We start from the raw sequence: 22688 nt of genomic DNA on the forward strand, positions 1-22688 counted from the left end.
ACGAAAGCTCACCAAGGTACGCGGGGCGTTCAATAAGTAATGCAACACTTTTTTTTTTCTATTTTTCTCTGGAAGCCTGTTGGTTTCACACTGGACTCTAATGCACCATATTATTCCCCACCATTTTGGTTGCAGTACCCTGTTTTTTACCATAGTCTCCGCCAATGCGACGATCTTACGCCACCCTACTGGGAGGTCCTGTATATACGCATGGTACCTCTCCACTGGTTGACGTCGGAGCGACCGTCTTGCTGCATCCATAACTTCCACGTCATCCGCTTATTGTTTCCCGTCAAGTGCATCCTTCATTGGGACGAACAGTTGGAAGTCGGAAGGTGCGATATCCGGGCTGTAGGATGGACGAGGAAGAACAGTCCAGTGAAGTTTTTGCAAGATCCTTTCGGGTGCACAGACTTGTGTGAGGCCTTGCGTTGTCATGGAGAAGGAGAAGTTCGTTTGCATCTTTGAGACGACGAGCATGCTGATGTCGTTCCTTCAGTTTCCTGATGGCGTGTGCGGCCGGCCGGCACGCTGGAGATCGGACGAGTTTGCGCGACATTGCTGCGATGATGACGCCTGCCTCGCCCAGTGACTCGCCATGATTTTGTTCACTGACAAGTGTCTACAGACATTCTGAAGGCGCCTATAAATATCTGCGATGCTTTGGTTTTCCGCCAGAAGAAACTAAATGGCAGCTCTCTGCTTGGAACGCAGCTCCGTTACAGACGCTATTTTGAAGGCTACGTATGGCGCCACCATTAGTCGGGACCTCATGAAACTGCAGTGGTTCAACGGGAATATTTCACGATGTCCCCCAGTAAATTCCACATTTTTCAACCGAAATTATATATTAATTATTTATTAAACGTCCCTTGTATATCAATCTCCAGATATTGCTCCCCTTCATCGGTCGTGAGGCTGAGACCAGTATCGAGAGATCGAACTTGGTCATCAGGCTATCCATTAATTACGTGATTGTATACCATTCGTCCAGGAAAAGGATCATGAAAACCAACACTATCTTGCAGATGGCTCCATCCAAAACAAGAATACAAATGTGGAAAGCACAAATTTGAAACAATCCTCATTGGCTTCAATCGTGTGGGAATCTTGGTCATCAAGAGCAGTGGACCGGATGCCGTGTTCTCAACCGCCTTCGCGGGATCGTTAACATTTTACAAGTAGCTGCGCAATGTTGCTGTCTGCTGAAGCACGTAGCAGTCCAGCCCACCGCCGGGTTGCAGAACGCTACTCCAGCACTAATGCAGAATTACACAGATCGCTGGCCAGTTTGCACCTCTGGACTAGCGGCTGTGGCCCGCCTGAGACCGGATGTCGCAACCGAGCGGTGCTGCCGTACGGTTTCCCCCAATACCGCATACGTATGCGGGGAATGCATCGCTTTGTCCAAAACACTCAAGATTTTTGCCGTTCTCATTTACTGTCCTGCTTTCTCACGTAAGCAGACCCGAGTCGATAGTGGGTCTAAGCAGTCTTGTCTGAGGTTGCTGTTTCGCCAGACAAGAGCAATGTTTTCGCGTCGGCATTATTTTCCAGACTCGCAAATTTTCCCCCGCAGCCACACAGTGTCTATATTTTACTAGGTATTGGAGATAGCGCTGGGAGATGTGTTCGTTTTTACCGTCGGCGTTGCAAGCGTTCGATAAGAGCGCTCCGGCAGAGGAATGAATGAGTTTGCAGTGTTTGGACCGAAGCGGCCGCGCGATAAGGGCCTGACGTGGCTGCCAGGCGAACGTTGCCTCTGCCAGCCGCATTTATCACCACTGACAGCTCAGTCGAATGCTGGCTCCCTTATTTTTCCAAAGCACCGTCGTCAGTTTCCCCTTGACAAGATTTCAAAGAGATGCACGGAAGATTGGCAACTGGCTTTAAAGATAGTATTTTCTACGTCACAGTGCGAAAAGACGTAGTGGCATCCTGTGACTACAATATCAGTGAGTCACAGAATCGGGCAACTCGTACCTGAGTGTCAAAAATTTGTAGCGATATAAAATGCATACCGCTACAAAATCCGCTCTCCCATGCACGGTACAGTGATTTGAGGAGTGTACTGTGTGGTTATAATCAAACTGACGCTGTTCCAAGCGCTGTAGCGCGGACTGTATACATTACAGGACGTGGAAAAAAATTTGGAAATTTGTGGTAAGGTCTTATGGGACCAGACTGCTCAGGTAATAGTTCCCTAAGCCTACACACTACTTAATCAAACTAAACCTAACTTATGCTAAGGACAACACGCACGCACACACACACACACACACACACACACACACACACACACACACACACACACACACACACATGCCCGAAGGAGGACTCCAACCTCCGACGGGTAAGGGGGGGGGGGGGGCGCACGGATCGTGACAAGGCGCCCCAGACCGCGCGGATACCCCGTGCCGGGAACATCGTAGGTACGGCTATTCCTGGTTCTTTCATTAATCGGCGCTCTCTAGGAATATGCTGAAAAAAATACTACGAGGCGCTTTCAGTAACCAAGGCAACACGTTTTTTCGGACAAATGCGGGTTCGTAAAAACTGAACAGTCGCGAAAGCTGAACGGGCAAACAGATTTTTTACTTCAACTTCCGATAGCAATGAGGAAAAAAAAGTGGACTTAAGAACATGTAAACAGGAGAAAAACCACCGTAAGTAAGCTGTACGTCAAATTAATGAAAAAAAGATTTGGAAAAAATCCGTCAAATGTTTTATGACATGATTTGTCTAAAAGTCTGAAATGAAACAGATTAGAGAAGCATTTGGCGTAACTCATTTGCTGTAAATGATTTCGAGTGTCATTCAAGAGCGCGTCAGATGTTTGCCTTATCTCTTTTGTTTCTTAATTTCGGACAAATCATTTCACAAAATATTTGAATATATTTTTTCAATTCTTTCATTTTCATTTTTTTTTTCTTCGGAAAGCGGGACCTTAATGACACCTCATTTGCTTTGCAGTTTCTTCTCGAAATGTACTGAATTTAATACATAATTCGTAGGAAACGACTGTAAAACTCAAACACCACACCAGTGCAACAATTTTTTCACAAAATAGCTACGCCTTGAAGAGACGAACTTTTTAACACATCATTTGCCATTTGCCGCTTTAATCTGAGCACGCAGCGGCCTGATTGGCTGACTTCAGTTCTAATTAACCCTGAAACTATTTAACGTATCCAATTTTTTTCTTGACAGTTATTGCTCAGCACAGTCTACACTGCAACACACTTACGATCGTTTCAAACTGTTTCTGACCGTGTATGTGTAACAGGGTGTAAGAGCTAGAATGAGATTTTTCACTCTACAGCGGAGTGTGCGCTGGTATGAAACTTGCTGGAAGATTAAAACTGTGTGCCGGTCCGAGACTCGAACTCGAGACCTTTGCCTTTCGCGGGCAAGTGCTCTACCAACTGTGCTTGGGTAGCTCAGTTGGTAGAGCACTTGCTTGCGAAAGGCAAAGGTCCCGATTTCGAGTCTCGGTCCGGCACACAGTTTTAATCTGCCAGGAAGTTTTACGGTGTAAGAGCTCGATGGCTAAGTCCGTTATTCTTAACCACTTCTATTAAATCAAAATCAGAACAATACTTAGTCACCCCAGAGGGCACAGTTACGAGAAATCCTTCTGAAGCAGATGGGTGGGGCCACCTTATCCCAAAAATATTTTAAAATTTAACTTAACAAGTAGTAGTTTGTATTCAGTAGTTAAGACACAGCGGCGACCTTAGCAAAAAATTATTAAAAATTGAACTTAATGATTAGGCCCTATGGTCATCCTCCGAAATATTTTAAAATTTGAATTTGAGACACAATAGGCACTATAACATTAACAGTTTGAATTCAGTGACTAGATGCAGTGGCCACTGTACCAAAAAAAATTGAAGCAAAACAGGTGCTATATCAACGAGAACAGTTTGCATTCAGTTATAAGGCACTATGACCACTTTACCTGTTGTATATGACTTCATACAGAGTGGTGCGGCAACTGTCATCATAGGAAAGCTGGACAGGAGAAGAAATGAATAGCGAACAAGATAACACAACGAGTAGAAGATTAAGTTAGCTTATATTTCTCCAAGCGTACAAAGACTCATTACAAATAATGCAGCGAGAAGGAGATTCCAGCACTTAGCGTCAATAAGGATGAGACTGTCTGAACTGTAGCATGTACAGTGGTGTCGCAGCTGTAACTAGTTGGCGCCTGCGTAGGGTCACATAGCGAAGAGGCTCAAACTGCGAGTGGGACTGAGTGGCTTCTGCCAGCCATCCTTTATTGCTGCGGCAGAGGGCGGTGGAAGTCAGCCACTGGAGGTATGGCATGGCTCAGCGGGCGTGCTCCGTTGGGTCCGCTGGATCCCTCACAACTACTATCTGCGTCTGACGTAAACTTGAATTCCGTTGCCTACTGAAAGACGCTGGCTGCTAGTGTGGTATCGATTCGTGATACCACATGAAAAGAAAAAAAACTATAAACTGAATTTAACTAAACAGTCGCATTGGCCACAAAAGACAAGAGGTGCAATATCCAGGTCTGATAATGTCAATCTTCACAGGATGAATTTTAAATCATACTATTACGAAGACTGAGATTTATTTGAATACCTGTTTTAAAGGAAAAATGTAGTCTTCTTCAGTTTCCTCCTGGCTTACTGACGGTTATCTCAGGAGCGCTGTTGACACGTTTCGCAGTAGGACCCTGCCACAGCCGGTACGACTGCCGAGTGTTAGCCGAGGTGAAGCCGTTGCTCTCTGCCAGCCACGGTCACGGTGGGCCGCCTAAGCAATATTGACAAGCGTTTCCGCCACTGAATGGCACGCTGCTCGACAGTGCGCGGTCGTCGCGCGCCCTCTGTGTAGAGCCGAGGCGGCCGCGAAGTTCAAGTTTACGCTGCTGGCAGCCGCGGAACGGTGACGTGTCCATCACGGCACTAATGGTCAATATCAGTATTCTGGAAGTTTTATCAAACCGTTAACTGCCACGATCTCCATTTGGGGATCGACTAAAATATAGCGTTACTACAAAGATATTTAATTTTTTTATTTTATATTCATTTTTCTAGTCTCTGTTTCAATCTAAAAAACTTCTCCCGCACAGGCCATGAAGGCCCAATCGTACCGACCGGCCTCCGTGTCATCCTCAGACCACAGGCGTCACTGGATGCTGATATGGAGGGGAATGTGGTCAGCACACCGCTCTCTTAGCCGAATGTCAGTTTCCGAGACCGGAGCCGCTACTTCTCGATCAAGTAGCTCCTCAGTTTGCCGCACAAGGACTGAGTGCACCTTGCTTGCCAACAGAGCTCGGCAGACCGGATGGTCACCCATCCAAGTGCTAGCCCAGCCCGGCAGTGCTTAACTTCGGAGTTCTGACGGAAACCGGTGTTACCACTGCGGCAAGACCGTTGGATCTGTGTCAATCATGTAACCTAAAAATAAATGTAGGTTGAAGAAAAATAATTTGGCAATTCATGGGTTAAACGACACGTGAGAAATTAATTTGTTATAAACGATTAAAACATTTGTTCTAATTTTTGTATAGCAGATACACTGACTAAAAATAATCGCAGCACCAAGAAGGAGCTGTCCAACATAACCAGAAGTTGGCAGGCATGTTTCTGCATCTGAAAGATGATGTCTATTCAAATTTCCCGCCAGTTGCATAAGACTGACCGTAGCGCCACTATGAGGATGCAAACCAGGTTTGCTTTAAATACACGGTGTAACGATCGCGACCGTTAGTTACCTTTGAGAGTGGACTTGATGTTAGAGAATAGTGCCTTTAAGGCGACAAATACGCAATTATCAACAGCTCACTGAGTTTCAACGAGATCGTGGTAATACGGCTACGAGAAGTTGGATGTCCTTCCTGCGATATTGCAGAAAGACTTGGTAGGAATATAGCCACTGCACATGCTTGTCGGCAGTCGTGGAACGGAGAATGTACGGTCGCAAGAAGACCGGGCTCCGGACGACCAGGTTGCACTACCGAGAGGGAAGACGGTCATCTTTGGCGTCTGGCTTTGGCGCCACAGTGACGCAACGAACTGTTACAAACAGGTTACTCCTACGACAGCTTCGAGCCAGACGCCCTGTAGCGTGCATTCCACTGAACCCAAACGGTGTCAAGCGAGAGCTCTTTGGAGGGCAGGGTGGAGGTCTGTTGAGTTTTTTGATGAAAGATGGTCCTGCCTCGGTGCCAATGATGGTCGTGTGTTGGTTAGGAAGGGACTAAACGAGCGCCTGCAACCAAACCTGTCTGCGACGAAGGCACGTTGGACCTACACCTGGAGTTACGGTCGAGAGTGCGATTTCGTATTACAGCAGGAGCACTCCCATGCTCACCCCACGCACCCTGATCGCAAATTTTCCCGTCAGTGTGGTTGATTCCACCTGTTGTGCTGCCATTCACGAACAGCATTCCAGGGCGTATTTTCCAACTGGTTCAAGCTCGCCCACATACCGCTGTTGTGACGCATCATGTTCTACAGTGTCGACATGTTGCCGTGGCCTGCTCCATCACCAGATCTGTCTCCAATCGAGCACATATGGGACATCATCGAACTACAAACAGCATTAACTGTCCTGTATCGACGGAACAAGTGCAACACGCGCGGGACTCAACCCCATAAACTGATATCCGGCACCTCTACAACACAATGCACGGGTTGTTGCAAAGAAAACCTTGATTGGACACTGATGGTTCAAATGGCTCTAAGCACTATGGGACTTAACATCTGTGGTCATCAGTCCCCTAGACTTAGAACTACTTAAACCTAACTAACCTAAGGACATCACACACATCCATGCCCGAGGCAGGATTCGAACCTCCGACTGTAGCAGCAGAGCGTTCCGGACTGAAGCGCCTAGAACCGCTCGGCCTCACCGGCCGGCTCACATTTGCAGTGGCTTATGTTGCACTTACATTAAGCTACGAGGGTTGGAACTTTAATAGTGGCAACTACTTATTTACGCCTCGTACAAAACAGATACGTGTTTCAAAGTTTTACTGGCCTTTAAAGTAGTCACCAGCATTGTGTATAACCCGTTGCCAGCGATGTGGAAGTCATAAGATACTCTTAGCAGTGCCAGTTGTGTTGACAGTTCGAGCGGCGCGGTCTATTGCCGACGAATTTGTAGCAGTGCTGAAGCGAATGTCGTGAAGTGTTTCCTTCAGTTTAGAAATGGAGTTGAACTCACGAGGGCTTAAGTCAGGGAATACAATAGGTGGTATAGCTCTTAGCAGCGCCATCAGCCACACAAATCAGTAACAGTTTGCACTGTACGTGCTTGAGCAGTGTCCTGCAAAATGATGGTCATGTCCTACAGAAAGTGTCATCACTTCTGTCTCTATGCTGTTCATTTTTGGAACACAACCTAATTTCTTCTTTCAGTTCTCTGCATACAATTAAATTAAACTCATCGAATTACTATATTTATGCAAAGACTAGCAGCCTTGTAAAGGTCACTAACTCGTTTATAGTGTGTAGATTCACACGTGAATAATGGGCGTAACAACATACAGATTCGATTAAGGAAAAAAAACATTGCAGTCCATACAGTCTCTGCTAGCGATGCAGCGGGCGGTAAGCTAGTTGCATACAACCTACTTACGCTGAGTAGTTATTAGGACAGTAAATTCACTTGTCTCTTTAACCATTACTTGTACTCTTTTCTGCACTGTTTCGACATATTTTCTTCGTTATCAGTGTCTTTCCAACAAATTGGATACAAGTAATCACGGTCGATTACAGCATATACAGGAGTTTGTGGGGAGGTTGGAACACCGAAAGTTGCAGCAATACTCTAGAACTGGTCCCAATAACTTCGTGAACGCAGATTTCTTTAGAGATGCACCACACTTCACCAGAACCAGCCTTTCTGATCCATTCCCCTTCCCTAGTACAGATTTTAGGAAGTCTTATGTCATTTCCCTCAAATATGTTAACAGTATGGTAGCCTCCAGAAGTTTACCAGCAGACCGTATTCGTCATTCGATTTGATGTAGCGTCACGGTTCTAGCCTGTGAAGTCAATCAGACCATTGGTTGGTCCTCATACGGCGGAGTGGTGCCTGTTCCAGACAATATAATACCCCACCCATCAGGACGTTCAGCAGGAACTCAGGACTTACACAGTGGTGTACAGCAACGCTGACCAACTGGCAGCGGCGAGGGCCTGAACTTAACATTCGTTTGCTTTTTTTCCGGCCAATTGCTGACACGCGAAGTGTAATTAGTTTACACAGTTCCTTTTTACCCACCGTGTACATGGAGAGATTGGAGCCACGGGGGAGTAGCTACATCAATAAAACCGAGCAGTGCTCGCGGCGTGATGCAGTCGTCTCAGGAAGAGAGGAGAGGAAAGATTCATAAGCAGAGGGACCGGAGCGGCGCGGCGCAGCGCAGGCTTGCGTGCGGAATCGAGAGGTGGCGTGCCGCCGGGCAATCAAATTTTAAACCTGGCGCTCTGGCTCGCGCGGCGGTCTGAGTGCCGCAGTACTTTGCGCGGTGGCCAAAGAACGCACGATACCCTATCCTCAACTCTCGTGACCTGCCTGACAACGAGCTGCGAAGGCGTGTCACTGACACCACCTGGTCAAATTAAAACCTAACATTTTTCCGGAAATAACTGCCATCTGTCGACTTTTGTGATGCTTCAGTATTTGTTGCGTTGGTGCATACGTTCGTAGCGTTTTTCCATAAGTTTACTGAACACAACAGATACACATAACAGAGATTACAGTCATTATAATACGAGGGCGGTTCAGAAAGTAACCTCCGATTGGTCACAGTGCGGGTTGTGGGGGGAGTAGCGACGCCATCTGTGCGTTCACGCACTCAACAGGTCAGTCGGCATCAAGCCGTGGTCGAGTGAACGTCGTACCTGCGCTAGTTTAGTTTTTGTGGCAGTTTGAAATGTGTGCTGCAATAGAAAACCCCGCCAAATGTGAAGTGCGTGCTGTCATAAGGTTTTTTACAGCCAAAGGATATTCTGCAGCAGCTATTCATCGTGAGCTTTGTGCCGTGTACGGACCAAGAGTTATGAGTGAAGGAGTTGTCCGTGAATGGGTACGTTTATTTAAAAGTGGACGAGAAAACGTTCATGATGAAGAGAGGAGTGGTAGACCATCATTGGTGACTGACGAACTCGTTCAGACAGTTGATGCAAAAGTTCGTGAAAATCGACGTTTCTCAATGTCGGAGTTGTCTACTGGTTTTCCACAGATTTCTAAGACTCTCTTGTACGAGATAGTGACAGCAAGATTGGGTTACCGTAAGTTCACAGGCTGGCTCCAGGCACAAGCGGGTGATTTTTATGCAGAAGGAATTTCAAAGCTTGTGAAGAGATACGATAAGTGTCTCAATCGCTATGGAGACTATGTAGAAAAATAGTGCAAAGATGTAGTTGTAAGATGTATATATTAAAATATTTTTATTTAACTTGGTGTATATTTTTAAATCAACCGGAGGTTACTTTCTGAACGGCCCTCGTATATTCTCATTCACTATTTAAAACAGTCTACCGACGCTGGGTTAACTTTTCGATTGCGCTGTTTTGCAAATCACGTAGTGACGAGGTGAAGATCTCGTCGAGCTATATTCGGAGCGCATTTTAATCCGAAAAGGAAGTTGCTTGAAGGTTGTCCAATGGACAGCGTAACAGGTGAAAATCTGAGGGCGCAAGGTGGGTGCAGAATGACTTCTCAAGCCGACTCCTGTAGGTGTTTTTTGTCAGTCTAGCAGAGTTATCGCGTAGTAGCATCACTTCCGCAGACTTCCTGGTAGTTGTTCTAGGATTGCGTCTTCTAAATGCTTGCCAACATGATAAATATCTATGGAAGTTGCGTGTAGAAATATCTTTGACAATTGGATGTACGTCCTAATCTCCCTCTATATTTCCATAACCTCGTCCTACCCCCCTTCCTCTGTCATTCTCCTTTTCCTCCTCCTCTATCTGTCCGTGTCCTTTTTTGATTTCGTCCCCCTCTCAGTCCACCTTATCTTCCCCCCCCCCCCCCCTCCCTCTGAGTCTCGTTTATTGGGTATTGCAAAGAAAACCTTGATTGGACACTCATGGTTCGAACGGCTGTGAGCACTATGGGACTTAACTTCTGAGGTCACCAGTCCCCTAGAACTTAGAACTACTTAAACCTAACTAACCTAAGGACATCACACACATCCATGCCCGAGGCAGGATTGGAACCTGCGACCGTAGCAGCATCGTGGTGCCGGACTGAAGTTCCTAGAACCGCTCGGCCACAACGGCTGGCGATTGGACACTGAAATAGCTTTAAATGAATGGGTAAATCGGTATACGGAGTATGAAAGAAACCTTTCCAGTTGCTGGATCTGCGAAGATAGTAACTTCAGCAACAGTATTTCGCATGCTTTTAATCTGCCAAAGGGTATAATTGCAGAGGTTTAGACGATTCAGATTCCGTAGTAGGATTCTAATCATAAGCCAATAATCCATTAATAAAACCTTCCTACTTTCTGTTAAAACTGATCGATAGGAATAAAACGAAGCATCACATTGTTGTGTGTGCAACTGTATATAAGGAGAGACAATTGTTTAAATTCACTGATACCGTACTTAAAATTGGCTGTCATAAAGAAAACTAAACCACGCACTTTCACAGCACAGCATTTTGTTTCCTCGCAAGCGGTTTTAACAAAAAAGCCGTACACTGTCGTTTTAAAACTATATGTAGCCTATGTCCGTCTGAATGCTCATTGGAGTATTGTGCAAAAATATGAAGTAAATCGATCGTGAGCTTCTCCAGATTTTTGATAACTATGTTTTCCCTTTTTTATAACATAGATTTTTTTTATATACGCTACATATAAAGAAAATCAGTGTGTGTTCGTCCAAATCTTTATAAGTGAAGTAAATTGGTAAAGAACTTTTCGAGATTTTTTTTCAGACAGCTTTTCCCTTTTATGTACCGGGTGTCTCCCCCAAGAGTCGTCGGGCGCTTTTTCTCTGCTGTTTCGATAGATATTTGCAATTTCTGTTTTGCAGCGCGTAGCTGGAGTCAGCACAAACAAATCCTTTCATGCAACGCCTAGTGTCGTAGGAAAGCGTCGGATTGTTTCCCTTCACAAACAAAATTATTTTTAAAGAGGAAACTTACGTTGCCATTCGATAGTCTGGCGCTGTATTCGTTTCATCGATATTAATTATCAGGGCCAGTAAGGCGAGAAGAATAGCCAGTACCCTAGCAGCTAGGCTATTGTTCTCGTCTTACTGACCGTGTTAATTAATATCGATGAAAGGAATACAGCGCCAGACTAATATGGCACCGTTTTTTGTTACGGAATCTGAGTACGAGTATTTTCATGTATGTTTCTATTGTGGCAGGGTGGTGGTTTTTTTGTCGAAGGTGTTCTACGAGTATTGAATGGGAACAAAATACATGAAGTGTAAGTGAAACTGAACAATACGGAAACGAAAGTATATATTTCGCCAGTGTCCAAAAATCGAAAGTATGGAAGAATGTCACGAATGGAGGGCGACAGAAAAAAATGGGAATGATAATGCTAATTTAATATTGTTTAACAGTAATGGTTTGAAATGTCGAATTGTTTACTATTCTGGCAAATAGCTTACGGGAGATAAAAAACATTGTTACGGTAAGTGAAACGCGTATGGTCAAAATAAGACTTGTATCGCAGTTGCAAAAGGCGGCACATAACTTACATTACTTGTCTAGCTGCTAATGCGTACGAGGGGCGCAAAAGCGAAGGACAACATGTAAACTTTTTACTGTTGATGTTAAGAAGATTTCTTCGATTAAACAATACATTTCCAGTACAATTGCTGTTAAATGAAAGCAGCTAGTTCCAGTTTGTAAAACTGCAGAACTTACATAAGCCACAAGAGTTGATATGACTCAACACGGAGGCATTTTTTTTTTTTTTAAGAAATGTTTGATGGTCACCTTATTTAAGATCAGTTCTCAAAGCTTGTAGTTAGATGTCGTAAGATTTTTTTTATGACACCTAAAGTGAAGATGACGTCTCGCAGTTCACTGAGAGAGTGGAAATTACTGTGTAGTGACGAGATTCAGATACGGCGGAAAAATCGTTCGTCCGTTTATAACCGGTTCGGTGGGACTATTCTTAGGTCGGAGGAAAAGTCTGCCAACTAAAGCGCTATGGAGTTCAAACCAACGTACTGCTTTGCTTTAGATATTTTTTTCCCGGCATAAATACTCTTTGGTTTTTTCTTAGGTACCTTGTTTGCGAAGAGAGCTTAGCTTGATTTCAGCTATAATAAACCTAATACGTTTGTTTCTAGGTTACATAATGCTTAAGACCACTTCGTTATATGTCTGTACTGCAGAGAAAAACAGACAATTTCCAGTAATGTGTCGTTATTACTTATATATATAAGGCCTGTGATAGAAAGGCGTCAAACCGGGTTAAGTGACGCAGTGAGGTCACATTAAGGACGACGACGGTTCAGTTCCCCGTCCAGCCATCCAGAAGCTTGGTTTCCTTAAATCAGGGCCGGTCACCGCTTACCGAACTTGACATGGGGCGGCTGTGCGGGCCGTGCCTCACTGAAAGTGGCCAAGTTCGTTATAAAGACGATGGCTGGACGCACACCACGTTCATGTCGGCTAATTGGCATCCGGGCACTTTTGATTAGTTACTGTATATAAAAGACAATCCCCTGGTCGGCTCATTACTAACTATTCATTTACTGTTGACATATTTCAGTAAAAAGATTTTCAATTAAATTTTAAGGAGATAAATAAGTACTTTCTAAAGTGAGCACTTACCGTACTATATGCCACAGATGCGATACACCCGTGAGGAGGAGGTACAATATGTAGTACAACAGTAGGTTAACACCATTAAAATTTTAAGGAATTTTAAACACCCTGTAAAAATTTCAAATTGAATAAGTAGTATGTTGTACGTAAAGATTATTGGCAACAGAAATTTTTAACATATTGAGGGAGCTGAATGAAGCAGATGGTTTTGCTTTTGAGCAGCAGATGGCACCAACGCGCATGTGTGTCGTTTCCCTCTCGATAGAACACAGCCATCACGGCTCTGCTTTTGCTTAGACTGTTCGGGCAGGCAGCATTCGATCGTGACCAACCGAGCATTCACGGCGTTTACATGCAGTCCATGTCGAAATTATTGATGTCTAGCAATTTATCCGAGTATTGCCGCGTAGCAACATAAATTTGTAATTGCTCGTACAATTTCATACGGTAATTGCAGACTTTGTAAAGCAAATTTACGCATTTTAATGTATAAAGTAATTACGTATGTGCTGTTAACATTTTCTTCAAAACTCTTTACTGAAATACGTCAGTAGCAAATGAATACATAGCCCTTAGCCGACCAGGGGATTACCTTTCGTACACAGCGCCCCCCCTCAAGTACATTGAGTGACAACGTGGTTTCCACAGTCGTGGGACAGAACCACAGACAGTATCTTATGGCATGACATCACTTTATTTTATGTAGTTTTTTAAATTTTGTGGTAGCCTATACCACTTTGCTCTTTTCGTGCTTATTTGTTTTGTAGATCAGAGGGCGTGAACGATGTCGGCCGAAACCGCAAATTTCGTTACAAATAAACACGACTGTGCTGGATAGTAGAATTATTTTCGGAACAATCCATCACTGTCGTCTCCAGCTCCACATAACTGTAGTAATTTCCAAAATCTGTGACTGTTAATGGTGCAGTACTTCGTAAGATTCTTTACCCCTGTTTCTTCTATTCGGTAAGGGCCCAGAACACACTTACGCGATATTCTAGGATGCGTTGCAGGAGTGTTTCATGAGTTAATCTGTTTGTAGACTGATTACAGCTTGTGAGTATAGAGCACTACCAATGAACGGAAGTCCGTCACCTGTCTTTACCAGTCCTAGCACGGACTCAGCCTCTTAATTACCTCGTCGTCCACAATTTACTGAACACTGTAGCAAGACTTCAATGACCCAATATCACCTGAGGTGACTTTGGCATGGACTCAAGAAGTCGTTGGAAGTCCCCTGCAGATATATCCAGCCATGTTGCCTCTGTAGCCGTCCATAATTCCCAAAAATGTTGCCAGTGCAGGATTTTGTGCACGAACTGGCTTCTCGATTATGTCCCATACATGTTGGATGGGGTTCATTTCGGGCGTTCTGGATGGCCATATACACTCGAACTGTCCAGAATATTCTTCAAACCAATTGGGGCCTGGTGACATGGCACTTTGCCATCCATAAAAATTCAATCATTGTTTGGGAACATGAAGTCCACGAATGGCTGCAAATGGTTTCCAGTCAATGATCGATTCAATTGGACCAGAGGGCTCAGTCCATTCTATGTACACACAGCCCACACCATTATGAAGTCACAACCTTGATGACAACTGCGGTTCATGGCTTCGTGGGGTCTGTGCCACACTCGAATCCTACCATCAGCTCTTACCAACTGAAATCGAGATTTATCTGACGAGCCCACGCTATTCCACTCGTCTAGGGTCGAACCGATTAGGTCACAACCCCAGGAGTGGCGCTGCAGGTAATGTCTTGCTGTTGGCAAAGACACTCTCGTAGATTGTGTGCTGACACGGCGCATTAACGCCAACTTTCACAGCACTGTCCTAACGGATATGTTCGTCGTACCTGCCACATTGATTTCTGCGGTTTTTTCATTCGCCGTTACTTGTCAGTTAGTTCTGACAACTCCACGCAAACGCCTCTGCCCTCGGCCTTCAGCCTTCCTCCTCCGCGCTGTGCTCGGTGAGAGGTAATACCCTGAAATGCGGTATTCTCGGCACACTCTTGATACTGTCGATTTCGGAATATTGAATTCCCTAGCTATTTCCGAAATGAAATCGCCATGCGTGCAGCTCCGGTTACCATACCGCGTTCAGTTCCGTCGTGAGGCCATAATCACGTTGGACATCTTTTGACATGCAGCACCTGAGCACAAACGACAGTTCGCCAATGCACTGCTCTTTCATCCTTGTGTTCGCGATACTACCGCTATTTGTATATGTTCAGACCACTGTCCCACGACTCACGTCACCTCAGTCTATTAAGAACTCCAGTTCTGCGGCGTTTCCTGAGACACTGGCGGCTTCAATGGAGATGTGACGCCGGCCGAGAAAGGCTCGCCGCACAGCGACGTGTCGGACGCGGCATCTACGGGTCAGCGAGCGCCAAACGACGCGTGCAACCGGGCTGATGGATGGCCGCAGTGACGGACCACGCCCCCCGCACCTGTCGCCGGAAAACTGTTAGCAGCTATCTTGGCGTCTCACGCCACCGGACACCAGCTGCAGCGCTCTTCACTTTGCCAGCACGCTACTTACATTATTTCCAGCAGTTTTACTTCAACTGTACACTCTCCCAGAAATTGTTTTTAGCGTAAGTAATACACTAATGGCAAAAAAATCGCAAAGCCAAGAAGGAGCCGTGGGACATAAACGGAAGTTGATAGGCGTATTTCTACATTTTAAAAAGGATGTCTATTAAAATTCCGCGCCAGTCGCATAAGAGTGGCACTAGTAGCGCCGCTATGGGTATGCAAATCTGGTTTGCTTTAAATACTCACTGTAACGGTAGCGAACATTTGTTACCTTTGAGACTGAACGCGTTGCATTGATGTTACTCAAGAATCCCTTTAATGTGACAAAGAAGCCGTTATCAGCACCTCACTGATTTCAAACTAGGCCGTGTAATACGGCTACAAGAGGCTGCATGTTCCTCCTGTGATACTGCACAAAGAGTTGGCAGGAATGTAACTACTATAAATGACTGCTGGCGGCGGTGGTCACGGGAATGGACGGTCGCAAGAAGACCGCGCTCGGGCCGGCCACCTGGCAGTGCCGGTAGGGAACACCATCGTGTTCGGAACATGGCTCTGGCGCATCCTACTGCATCCACAGCTGCAATTTTGAGCAGCATTTGACACAACACTGACACAACGAACCGTTGCAAATCCGTTACTTTAAGAACAGCTGCATAGACTTGCGTAGCTTCTTCGGTTCACCATACGGGATGCGCTTTGTGGTTTTAATCTCCTGGATCTTCCGTTTCTCAAGGAAAACTCTACAGTCCCTGCCCCACAACGCGAGTGTGGTGTACTTCCTTCCAGCCACGTAGACAGGACGAGGTTCTCCTCACTCGCCTTCGGATAGGCCACAGTCCTCTAACGCATGGCTTCCTGCTCCGGCGAGAGGAGCCTCCAATGTGTGGTGCTTGTGGCGTCCAGGTCACTGTGCGCCACGTTTTATTGGATTGCGTTTTATTTTCTGACCAGCGGTCCGGGGCTGACTTGCTGACGGATATGCCATCTCTTTTAGGAAATACTCAAACGAACGTGGTTAAAGTTTTAAAGTTCTGTGACTTGTCCAATGTTTTTACCAAAATTTTGTGGAGAGAGTCTTAATTTGTTGACAGGATGACTGGCTTGTCCATATTTTACGTAAGTGGCCAGCCAGTGACAATTTCCTGTGGCATCTTTGACGCTCCTTTCTCGTTTTCCTTACGTTTTATTTTCTTGAACAGAATTTTTTATCTTTTCCCGCTTTCCTTTCGTGTATGATTCCATTTTACTAAATTTGTCCAAATTCGTTTATTTTAATGTGTGTCAGGCCGCTGATGACTTCGACGTTGTGCGCCCGTAAGCCCCAACAAAAACAAACACACACACACACACACACACACACACACCCACACACCTCTTTGAGCCAGACGCCCTACAGCGTGCATTCCACTGACCACAAACCACCGCCATTTGCGGCTTCTGTGCTGTCCAGCAAGAGCTCATTGCCGGGCAGAGTGGAGGTATGTTCTTTTTTCTGAAGAATGCTGTGCCAGTGATCGAAGTGTGTTGGTTAAGAGACCAGTTGAGGGCCTGCGAACTACATGTCTGCGTGCTAAACGCACTGGACCTACACTTGGAGTTATGATCTGGCGTGCGATTTCCTATGACAGTAGGAGAACACCCGTTGTTATCCCACGCACCCTGACTGCAAGTTTATACGTCAGTCTGGTGATTCGAACTGCTGCACCGCCATTGATGAGCAGCATTCCAGGGGATGTTTTCCAACAGGATATCGCTCGCCCATACATCGCTGTTGTAACCCAACATGCTCTACAGCCTGTCGAAATGTTCCCTGGCCTGCTAGATCAGCAGATCTGTCTCTAATCGACCACATATGGGACATCGCCGGACAACTCCATCGTCATCCACAACCAGCGGTATTAACCGACGAAGTGCAACAGGAATGGAACGCAATGCCACAAGTTGACATCCGGCACCTGTACAGCACAGTGCAGGCACGTTTGCATGGTTGGATTCAACATTCCGGCGGTTACACCGGTTGTTAATGTACTGGTATTTCACATTTGCAATGGCTTACCTCGCGCATACATTTACCTGTGATCTTGCAATGTTAATCACTTCAGTATACTGTCTAGACTGACCAGTCGCAGAAATTTCATTGTTCTAAATTAATTATTTTTACTGTTACGCTTTTTTCCGTCAGCCTATTTACGAAATTGTAGTGTCTGTGTTGCCGAGAAGTACGGTGCGTGCATATGCGAGGGAACATTGCACCTAGTTCTTGACAACACAGACGCTGCAACTTCGTATTTATCGGCCGATAACGGGCCTGCGACTTACAAATAAAATCTCTCCCTGTGTGGGTGTAATGTTAAGGAGGTGTACGAGGCCAGTTGTGATACATGGACGACGACTTGCTGACGTTTGGGTGTGGCCGTGAGCCGGGCTCGAATAGCCGAAGCGGTTAAGACATCTAAAGCAAGAAATCCGGGCTCGAGTCACAGTCTGGCACAAATTTTGGTTAGCGTCGTGCCATTACACTGATGGATGTAGTTCACATTCGCAAGTGCGGAAGTATGTTTACTTTCCAGCTCAGTCCTACATTGTTATAAAAATTCGTTCACTTGGTATTCATTGCTGTTTTCTACATCTACACAGATACTCCGCAAGCCACCGTACGGTGCGTGGCGGAGGGTACCTTGGACCACTACTAGTCTTTTTCTTTCCTGTTCCACTCGCAAACAGAGCGAGAGAAAAACGACTGACTATATGCTTCCGTAAGAGGCATATCTTATCTTTGTGGTCCTTACGCGAAGTGTGTGTTGCCGGCAGTTGAATCGTTCTGCTGTCAACTTCAGATGCCAGTTCTCTAAATTTTCTCAATAGTGTTTCGCGAAAAGAACCTCGCCTTCCCTCCAGGAATACCCATTCCAATTCCTGAAGCATCTCTGTAGTACTTGCATGATCAAACCTACCCGTAACAAATGTAACAGCCTGCCTCCGGACTTCATCGACGTCTTCCTTTAATCCGACATGACGCAGATCTCAAACGCTCGAGCGTCGCGCTAGTTTTCTATACGCTGTCTCTTTTACAGATGAACTACACTTTTCTAAAATTCTCCCAATAAACTGAAGTCAGCCACTCACCTTCCCTACTAGAATCCTACACGAAACTTCATTCTAGAATCCTACATGCTCCTTCAATTTCGTATTGCCTTTCAACATTACGCCTAGATACAGCATATAACAAACGTTACTGTGTTACTGTATTCGAACATAAGCGATCGTTTTTCCTTCTACATTTAGACCTAGCTGCCATACATGACACCACCTAAAAACTTTGTGTAAGCCACCTTGTCTCCTCCTACAGTCGCTCAACGACGACCCCTTCCCGTCCACCGCAGCATCATCAGCAAACAGCCTTACATTACTGCTTACCCTGACCGTCAGACATTTGTGTATAAAGAGGATAAGAGTGGTTCTATCACAATTCCCAGGGGCACTGTTCACGTTACCCATATCTCTGGTGAACACTCGCCGTCAAGGACAACATACCGGGTTGTATTACGTGAGAAGTCTTCGAGCCACTCAGTATCTGGGAACCTATTCCGTAAGGTCGTACCTGCAGTGAGGCACCACTCAAAAGCGTTTCGGAAATCTAGAAATATAGAATCTGCCTGTTGCCCACCATCCATGTATCGCACGATATCATATGAGAACAGCTCGAGCTTATCACGAGCGATGCTTTCTAAGTCCGTGCTGATTATTGGCCAGAAGCTTTTCCGTGTAAAGTGCACAACGTGGAACATAGAACAGGCAGTATTACTCCGCACGCTGATGTGCACAATTTTACAAATGTCGACTTAAGGATTTGTAATTCGTGGGGATAGAGTAACGGAACTCCATCGTTACATGAACATGGATCATCGATGCTTCAGGTATGATGAACACAAACGTACTACAAGTGTTGATATTTTTAAAAATATCCGGAATCTGATACGTAAAAGTTATCATTATCGGCCCTCGATATATCGAAAAATATAGAGAGATTGACGGAAAAAATAACGACGTACCGGCGAAAAAATATTGGCTCTACATTGTAATTATACTGCCAGTTTTAGAGCTGTATATTTAAGTATTGATTTGTTATTAGATATTCTGTACTTCAACAAGTTAGCAGCCCGCTTATCCTCCTCAGAGTAAGAAGGGGAAGGAAATTGACGCACGTTCGGGCTTGGCGATAACTTTTGTAACAGAGGTAACTTTATGTAGGTGGCACAATAAAAGGTGTCCGATAAGTCCGTCGTTCGGTTTCGTCACATATCGGATTTGTCTGGAACACTTCATCTCGACTTCCTTGTTTTTTCACTTCTACAAACGCTAGCGACCTAGCAGCCGTAGTGTCAAAATTAGGTGGTGAAGTTAAACGTTGAAGTTTGTGTTGTTCGCGCGAGCGCCGATTACGTCAGCATTTTTCCTCACACGTCCCCGACCACCGCAATGACCAATACTGTCATTTAGATTTCTGTTCGTCAGTTTCAGCAACGCTTTCTGAAGAACGTCTACGTGAAGAAATAGAACATTAGTTGCGTCAAAAACCGTTTTTAACGCAACTGGTGTGCAATTCCTCCACATCGGATTTCTTGTTATTCCATTCACACCGTCACCCCCCAGTGCAATCGGACTTCTTTGTGCCATCTACACTTGCTTCAGACAGTCAAAGAGAAAGACTGGACGTACGAAACCTCCTAAAGTAGTAAGACTCCTTCCACAGTGAAAGTTAAATTATGTTCTATTATCATTTCAAAAGAACTTCAAATATTTATCGAAAATTTCAAAAAAATATAAAATAAAATTACTGGAACTCAATATTGGCATTTCTATATCTATATATAGGCGAAAAGAAATTGCCGACATGCATCGATATTTTTTGGAAAAATTATCTATATATTGATACCTTAGCAACAGCCCTAAAGCTGTCTGGGATGGTGAGGGGTCTTGTTGAAAAAGTCCGTACCTACTAACGAACTAAGTGTGCACTGTTGTGTGTGCACTGTTGAGCACAATAACACAGGAAAGGAAGATGTGTCGCCTCGATATCCCTTAGCTATTTTGATTGATCTACGAGTAAACTGTCACTACTACTGGATGCTTACAACACCAATTCTTAAATCCAGAAAGTTGCCACTAGCAGTCTCATTCTCTTCCTTCAAGTCTACGCCTGATGATTTTAATTCAACAATTAAATCGTCAGTAATATCCAGGAGAATATACAGTACGGGCATATACGTTACAAGGAAAGATTCCAAAGCAAGGGAGTATCAAATTCAATTATCAGGAATCCTCGAACATACATGATGAACATAGTAGGCGTTATTAATAATAGCCACAGCAGCAAATATTCTTTTCCACACATCAAGTAATTTTTCTATTTCCTTTGTAAAGTATTAAAAAAAGTAAAATTTAAATTTAAAAATATTAAAAAATGTAAAATTTGTAAAGTATTAAAAAAAAAGCGATTGAGCTGGCGCAGCGCTTATGAAATTTGTTCCGCATTCATCAGGAAGGAGTTTCAAATACCAGTTTAGCTATAAAGATACAGGTTTACGGTGGTTTCCGTAAATTGATTAAGGGTGAGACTGTATTTGGTGAACGGGATATGTCTGAACAGGTAGAGACGGAAATGAATCTTAATCGTAAAACATTTAGCATGCAATAGTGACTCGGACATGTGAGAAGGAAGATACAAAAATAACAAAACCGTGAAATTATTTCCATAACAACGTGACAATTAACAGGGGTATGGCTACCCCCCGCTGACTTTCGTACTTAGCAGCGATGTGGCATCGTCTCGGTGAAGTGGTCCAAGAGCTTTTCAAATTATCGATGCAGTTCCTAAGAAAAATCTGCGGGAAGCTTCGGAAGAGTCCTGAAAAGTTGCTCAAGTGTTTATAGCAGCTCATCTCTGTACCTCTGAACGCGAACATTATCCTTGGCGACACTAAGAAAGAAGTAAAGTTCCGTACGCTTGTGCATTGCAAAGCAGTTCCACACTAGCAATCCCTGCCCCTCCCTAGTATTATAAATTGGTCTCTGGTGGTTTCAATGTATGTGTCCGGACAGCGTCTGTATCTTCACATTACGATATCTTTCAAAGATGCATGCATGTGTGTAGGACATCGTAATGTGATGATACGCTGTATAAAGACGTTGTTACCATCAGTGATGTATCCGTGGCTGGACGGCCTAAAATGACTATAAAATATTTCTCTCCCCGTGTGCGGTAACCAGGAATCTGCAAGCAAGTTGTGAGAATTTGGGTCGATCCTGGAGGTTGCTCGGATAGCCAAAGTGGTTAAGGCGACCACTCGCGATAAGCCGGAAATCCGGGTTCGAGTCCCGGTCTGGCAAAAATGTTCATCTTTCATAAGCAGCTGACGTCAATCCGGGTTTGCAAAGTGCGAATCAATTTCGTATAAAATGGTACCTTTCAACGACATTCTAATAACTGTAAAAAGGAAAATAGTCTGTGGCGCTGAACGTACTTCTGGCATAACTGCATGTAGAGAGTAGCATTTCGTTCGCAGCGCCACTAGGAGGGGCTCCCTCATCAAACCGGCCGCCTCTTACTCGCGGGTAAGGCTCCCGATATTCAGTTGATAGTAGCCTGAGTGAACCTGGGGCCGTTCTGGAGCAACTGGAACGAGGAAAGTTCTCGCCCTTACTCGGGATGTAACCCGCGACTCCAGGTTCGGAGTCTAGCGCTAAACTCGCGACGCCACCGCGGCCGCACTAAACTCTGTACTGGCTAAATGTAGATCATATGCCAGTTAGAAGCGCTGATTTTCTGTGTACGAGGGCGTACTGAAAAGTAGTGCCTCCAATTTTTTTATGCTATTCTCAATGTCGGTTCAGCTATTACATGTTATCATATTACTCGGTCGACTTTCCCGCTTCATTAACGCAAATTGCATCGCACTGCAGCTAGAGGGCTCCGAATTGTAACGTATAACATGACGATGTGTAACATAACCATGTCGGTGCGTGAGAAACAGAGTGCTGTAATCGATTATGGTCGATACACTCTCGACTTGCCCCATCCGATTTTCGTCTTCGAGAACCTCATTCTGATAGTGATGAAGCCGTACAAGTAGAGGTGTGCTTGTGCTTCTATTAACATCATTCTACGGTAACGTTATCAACAAACTATTCTCTAGTTTCCAGAATGAGATTTTCACTCTGCAGCGGAGAGTGCGCTGTTACGAAACTTCCTGCCAGATTAAAACTGTGTGCCGGACCGCGACTCGAACACGGGACCTTTGTCTTTCGCGGGTAAGGGCTCTACCATCTGAGCTACCCAAGCACGAC

The 22688-nt window shown here is 44.9% G+C and overlaps 1 long non-coding RNA gene and 1 pseudogene across 1 annotated transcript in view; one reads left to right on the forward strand and one right to left on the reverse strand.

Annotated features, from left to right (window-relative positions):
* The window catches only part of LOC126237472 (uncharacterized), a 215397-nt gene that overhangs the window by 175019 nt on the left and 17690 nt on the right, over window positions 1-22688 (forward strand). The gene's annotated exons all lie outside the window — the stretch shown is intronic.
* Window positions 5302-5419, reverse strand: LOC126237983 (5S ribosomal RNA; annotated as a pseudogene).

This window comes from Schistocerca nitens, chromosome 2 (genome assembly GCF_023898315.1).
Source record: "Schistocerca nitens isolate TAMUIC-IGC-003100 chromosome 2, iqSchNite1.1, whole genome shotgun sequence".
Taxonomy (NCBI): Eukaryota; Metazoa; Arthropoda; class Insecta; order Orthoptera; family Acrididae; genus Schistocerca; species Schistocerca nitens.